This window comes from Symphalangus syndactylus, chromosome 11 (assembly GCF_028878055.3).
Source record: "Symphalangus syndactylus isolate Jambi chromosome 11, NHGRI_mSymSyn1-v2.1_pri, whole genome shotgun sequence".
NCBI classification, from domain to species: domain Eukaryota; kingdom Metazoa; phylum Chordata; class Mammalia; order Primates; family Hylobatidae; genus Symphalangus; species Symphalangus syndactylus.
The window spans coordinates 135,044,718-135,050,883 of NC_072433.2; positions in this window are offsets into that span (position 1 = coordinate 135,044,718).

Below are 6,166 nucleotides of genomic sequence, written 5' to 3' on the forward strand. Positions count from 1 at the left end.
GAGAATCACTTGAACTAAGGCAGAGGTTGCAGTGAGCCGAGATCACGCCACTGTACACCAGGCTGGGCGACACAGCGAGACTCCGTCTAAAAATAATCAAGCATCTCTTCCCTTGACCTTCCCCACGTTTCCATTCCTGACACGGTCTGGCCTCTTCCCTTACCTGTACCTGGGCAGGTGCCTCATGGGCTGCGGCTAGGGGATCCATGGAGAAGACGAGACGCTGGCAGAGCCTGGTGCCAGAAGGGACCCCGGGAGCTCCGCCCTTTCCCACAGCATCAGGGTGGGCAGGGGGAGGGCTGTGGTGGTGGAGGGCCTGGGGGCTTTCTCTGGAGGTGGCCCAGGGAGAGAGGGGGTTGGCATCCCACAGCCTTCTCCAGATCCCCTTCCTGGGCGGCTGGACGTCGCAGCCAGTCTCAGGGGCCTCCTGCACTGGCGAGAGGGGCAGGGCAGTAGAGGGTGTGTCAGACTTGGCCCGGCCATTGTCCAGCCTCGCCGTTGTCTTACCCTCAGGCTCCACATCTGCAGCAGCGTCACCAAGGCCATGGTGCTGGGGGACAATTCTGATGTGGCACAGTCCCTGGCAGCACCTGCCCTTGTGAGTAACTCCCCAGAAAGGGTGGTGCCTCCCGGGGAGGAGGGAGAAGAACTAGGCTATTGATGAAAGGGACCAGAGAGCGGAGGGAAGCGTCTGAGCAGCATTCCAGGCCGGCTTTCTAACAAGAATAGCATCAAAAGCCTCCAATGACTCAAGCAAGACTAAAACCAGGACGTCCATCAATTGGGATGGGCCTGAGGACACCGGCCCCGGGGACACGGCTCCTGCCTGCCATCGCCTCCCACAGGACCAGAGTCTCCTCTGGGCCTCTCTGCTCTGCCCTGGCCCCGTGGTCAGCAGCCACCCATCTGGTACCCATCTCCTGACGCTTACCCTTGTGCGAGCCCCTCCCTCAGGCATGGGCCGGACCCAACACTGTGCTCTCCCAGAAGCCTCCTTTGACCTTGGAGCACACTGGCTGAGGGGACAGTGGGCCACAGGAAGGCGTGTGGCCACAGAGGTGCCAGCGCTGAGCAGAGGGGCGGCACTGGGGTAGAGAATGCTGATCTCAGAAGAGCCTCTGGAGCAGGGCGGTGGCGACACAGGCTTAGAAGCCAGTGGCCCCACAGCTGTCGTCTGAGGGGTTGGCCCCCCGGTCAGGTACAGAGTCCCCAGTAGCAGTAGCACCATTGGCCGATGGCCTTCGCCCAGGGCAGAGCCTGCCTGTCATGAGCAGGTGGCACTCACAGGCCCAGGGGTTTCCGAGGCCCTGCTCAGCTTGGGCTTCAGCTGCTCATCCGAGTGCACGGACCTCGTGGACTGCAGCCACCCAGTGTCAGGCCTCCCAGCAGCACCTCAGGATTATAGGGGTTGGTTCTGGGGAGTCGACAGGACACTGGAAGGAAGTGAGGTTCAGAGGGTTAGCGTGGTGGGGAGGCTGGGCAAGTCTGCAAAAGGGTAGCCCGGGAGGAGGCAAGTGGGCACAGGTGGTCTGTGGGCTGGGGAGGTGGTCCCTGGGCACAGGAGGAGGTGAGCGGGCACGGGAGGAGGTGAGCAGGGACGGGAGGAGGTGAGCGGGCACGGGAGGAGGTGAGCAGGGACGGGAGGAGGTGAGCGGGCACGGGAGGAGGTGAGCAGGGACGGGAGGAGGTGAGCGGGCACAGGCAGTCCGGGGGCCGGGGAGGTGGTCCAGGGGCCCAGGGCCACTGCTGGTTAGCAGGCTTGGCAGTCAGGAAGAAGAGAGGACCCAGGAGTGGGGACAGTGGGACCCGGAGCCCAAGTCCTGGGGCCTCTGGGATGGCTGGCGCCTGGCTCTGGGCAAAGAGGGGACCTGGCTTGGGAGGACTCAGCGGGTGAGGAAGAGCGGGTCCCGGACGGTGTCCCCAGCGTGCAGTCCTGGGCAGGGACGCTCACCCCTGGGTCTCACCGCACAGGGGCTGTGAAGACTGGGCCCCTCCACAGTAAGTGCTCTGAGGGTCTGCTGGGAACATTGCGCAGGGGCAGCAAAGCCATCAAGCCACGCTGGGGGCTGGACGGGCCGAGGAAGGCATAAGCGCTGGGTTCTGAGCAGGGTTCTGGTTTCCAGCTCCACCCCTGCTGTGTGGTCTCAGGCACCACAATGCCCTCTCTGAGCCATGTCTCCCGCCAGCAGTGGTGTCTGCTGCTGGGCAGAGATGCTGGGGGCTGGGATGGTCTGCTCCTGGCTGCATGCAGACAAGGGGCGGGAGGGATGGCGGCTCAGGGCTGCACACGAGAACGCGCCTGGAGGAGAAGGCAGTCTCGAAGAAGGCGGTCTCGTCCACACCCAGAAGACGGTGTTGGGAGAAGGAAGTGGAGGAAGGGGACCCCCTGGTTGGAACAGATGTTGCCCTGGGGTGGCCTGTGTCTGCGCTTGTGTGTCTTGGGTGCCTGGCGTGTCTGCGTGTGGGCTGTCTCTCCATGAGTGTGTGCACGTGTCTGTGGTATTTGGCACAACGTATGTGGCGTGTGCTCCTGCGTGCCTGCATGTGCTGAGTGTGGTGGAGGAGAAAGTCCCCCTCATCAGTCCCCAGGTCTCTGAGGCTGTAACAAGGTCGCCGAGGATCTGAGACTGGCCAGGTGTGTTGTCTCAGCCAACAGCCGGCGTGGCCGCCTCCGAGCTTGGTCAATTTCTCAAATAAGATCAGCGTCAGATCCTACAGGAAGACAATCTGATCCAGACAGGTTGCAGATGTTCTGAGATAAAATAACCTTTCTTTAGGAGGAAAGAAAAGAAGAGGATAGGTTTGCAACCAGGTTAAAAAAAGCAGCACCCATCCGGACATGTGGAGAGCTGTTTCCTGTTAAACAATCCTGTTAGTAACCCCCACCCTCTGCAATTTCTCGTTTTGAGGCACCTTCTGGGACAGTCTCTCCACATGAAGGGCAGGTTCGAGGACCCTGCATTCGGGGGTCGGGCGGACGAGCCCCTGGACCAGTCCACCGGAGCACAGCAGCTGTGTGCTCAGGGCAGCCAGGGAAGAGGCCATGGGCTCTGGACCTGGCTCCGGGACAAGGGGCTGTCCGAGTGTGGGGGAGAGCACCGGCTCCAGGGGATGCCCCTCAGGGCAGTAGCAGTGGGGCTGGGGATCTGCCAGGAACCTCTGGAGGCCCTGGGCAGGTTTCCCTGCTCCCAGTTGGCCTCAAGGCCAGTGTGACTGAAATGGGAGATGAGGACTCTGCGACCGGATGGAGACGACATCCTCGAGGCAGATCCAGGACCAGAGAGCAGCCACCAGAACGGCCTTTCATTCGCTGATCCGCCCTTCATTCATCCGCCTGGAGTTTGTTGTCTTAGACTCTGTGTTGGGACCTGTCCTGGTGTTAACTCAGGCCTCGGTGGACTCCTGGTCCAGGGTGGATGAGGTCATGGGCAGCACAGCCCTGGACAGTGGAACTGATGTTGTGGACGTGTGGGCCGGAAGCCCAGGGAGGGATGTTGGGTGATGGTTCAGACTGAGCTGGGCTTTGCAGGGTAGGTAGGAGTCGGGTGGAGGTTCAGACTGGGCCGGGCTTTGCAGGGTAGGTAGGAGTCGGGTGGCGGTTCACACTGGGCCGGGCTTTGCAGGGTAGGTAGGAGTCGGGTGGTGGTTCAGACTGAGCTGGGTTTTGCAGGATAGGTAGGAGTCAGGTGGCGGTTCAGACTGGGCCGGGCTTTGCAGGGTAGGTAGGAGTCGGGTGGTGGGAGAGGCTGAGGCAGAGGCACTTGGGCCTGAAAAGTATCTGAGTCCTGGATACCAGGGAAGCCACACAGGGCACTTGGGCACAAATGTGTCATTGTTGCTCCTAAAATTGATCATGGATAAGCCTCTGGATAGCCGTGAGAGTCGGCGCTAATCAGAGGGTCTCCTGGGTAAGTCCGTGATGAGGGGATCCAGGCTAACCATTGAATGCAATATTGTCAATAAGAAACAAAAAAGCAGGTTACAGAACAGAAACCCTCTGCTCCAACATCTATGATGCTCCGACTGTGCCAGGCAGGGTCCCGGGCCTGGCCCGCATGATGAGCCTGGCATGCAGATACTGAAGAGTCCTCTCAAGTGTGGGAAGGGCTCTAGGGGTTAGGCAACTTTTTTTTTTTTTTGACAATAAAAAGAAATTTGCACATAAAAAAAAAAGCTGGAGGGTTAGATATCAGCAGGCAATGGGCTGCTTTAGGGTCTGGAAACTTGTTTTTACTCCCTATCCGCATTGCCTAATATTTCAACAAGGAACACGGTTATTGGGGGGATCTCATTTCCTGTGTCTGGCACTGCAGGAAAAGCTGGGAGGGGTAGCCTTGCAAAGATGGCTTCACACGGCCTGGGCGGCCCTTCCACTATACCTGGGCCTACTGCGGGCTGATCCCTGAGCAGGGGCAGGCAGCGTCCAGACACCAGTGCCACTGGGAAATCGGCTTTTTCTTCCGTGGTTTCTCTCCATTAGAGCAGGCTGTAGTCAGCGCTGTCAGTCAGGAGACACCAAGCCGGCCGAGGGCTGTGGCTGGAGATCCCAGTGGGTCAATGAAAATCACCCTGGGCTTCAGAGACTCAAATTCCCAAACTCTGTCATCTGCGTCCTTTGCTTGGAAGCCATCTGTTATTTTGCCAGGGTGCCGCTATGTGACAGCCAAGGGCTGAACTGGGGTGTTCCTGGTATAAGCCCTGTACCCCCTCAGACAGCCTGGGTGACCTCAGGCCTCAGGCCACACTGCAGACCAGCAAACCTCAGGGCAGTATGAGGAGCTTTCCGGTGAGGTCAAGGCAGGAAGCCGAGCTTGGTCTGGGGAAAACTGTCCCAGGGCTGCTGGAACCGAGAGGGAGGCGTGCGCCTGCAGGAGCTGCCTGGGCGCCTGCACCCTTTGCCTGAATTTCTCATCCTTTTCCCATGGAAGTGGTTGGGGACCGAGGATGTGGCCTCCCGGCAGCCTGGGAGGCTGGGCTGAGGAGGACACAGGGCCGGGAAGGCCCAGGCTGGTCTCTGGAGAGAGGCACTGGCCTCTGCCCACCGCTGGCTTCAGGGAGGAGGCCCAGAGGCCGGGGAGACGGAGCACATGGGGGCCCTGCAGGCCTCGCTGCGCCCTGACCTGTTCCTCGCGTCTTTAGCCAACCTCCCAGGAAGGCAGGAGCCGGTTTCCGTGGCCTCTCCCGGCCCTGCCAGCCCGGTGCGGGCCTCCCCGCCCTGCAGTCGCGCCCGGTGCAATCCCGCCATCCGAGCGCGAGGGGACGCCGCCGGCCGCGTTCCTCCTCCCAGGCCGAGGCTGCCGGGTGCCGCCTCCCGCCGGCGGGGCCCTGAGCCTCCTCGCCCTGTCGGCGGCGGTCCCCTCTGACCCCAGGGTCTTCTTCTAGAGTCCTAATTGCTGAGGCTGAGCCCGAGCGCCCGGTCTTCCCGCCCCTTCACCTTCACCTCTTCAGTCTTAATGTCTCCCTTACCCTCGCCCCCCACCCCCGTGGCTTTTGTAGAGGTCCGTGCCCTATTTTTAGGCAAAAATTGGCAAAAAGAGTGGGCTGGGAGGTGGTTTCTGTCCCCGCCAACGCCTCCTCTTCCGCTGCTCCCTCCACCGGGACCGGTGATGGGGAAGGTGGGGGGCGGGGAGTGAAGTTCAGGGCGGAGCGGGCTCACCCCCGACGGAGCCTAGGCCTGCCCCGCCCCGCCCCGGCCTCCGAGGACTGGTGTGGACCGTGCCCCGTGGACCCCTCCGAGTCAGACCCCGATTCAGCCTTCGGCCCCCCGGGACGGTCCTTCCAGCCCCAGACGAGCGCGGCGCCTGCACACAATAGGCGCCCATTAAATGCTTATTGATGGAGGTGGCGAGTACCCGAAACCAGCGGAGCCTGGAGATGGGATCCGAGAGATCCAGGAAGGGTGCGGGGATCTGGTGCCAAGCTGGGGTCCCCCTTTTGCCTCCCCTAGTGTCTGCCTGGGTCCGAACCCCGGCTCAGGCCCCGCACAGCTCGGAGCCTCCAGCCCGGAGCAGGTCACTGGGCCGGGGATGGGCACAGCCGAGGAGGGCGCGCCCGACCTGACCCCAAAGCTATCAGTTGGGGGGTCCCCGGGGAATTAGAAGCTGTCTCCTCCCGGGCATCTCCGAGGGGCCCCTGCCTCTGCCCCCTGCCCCCCTTTCCCGCCGCG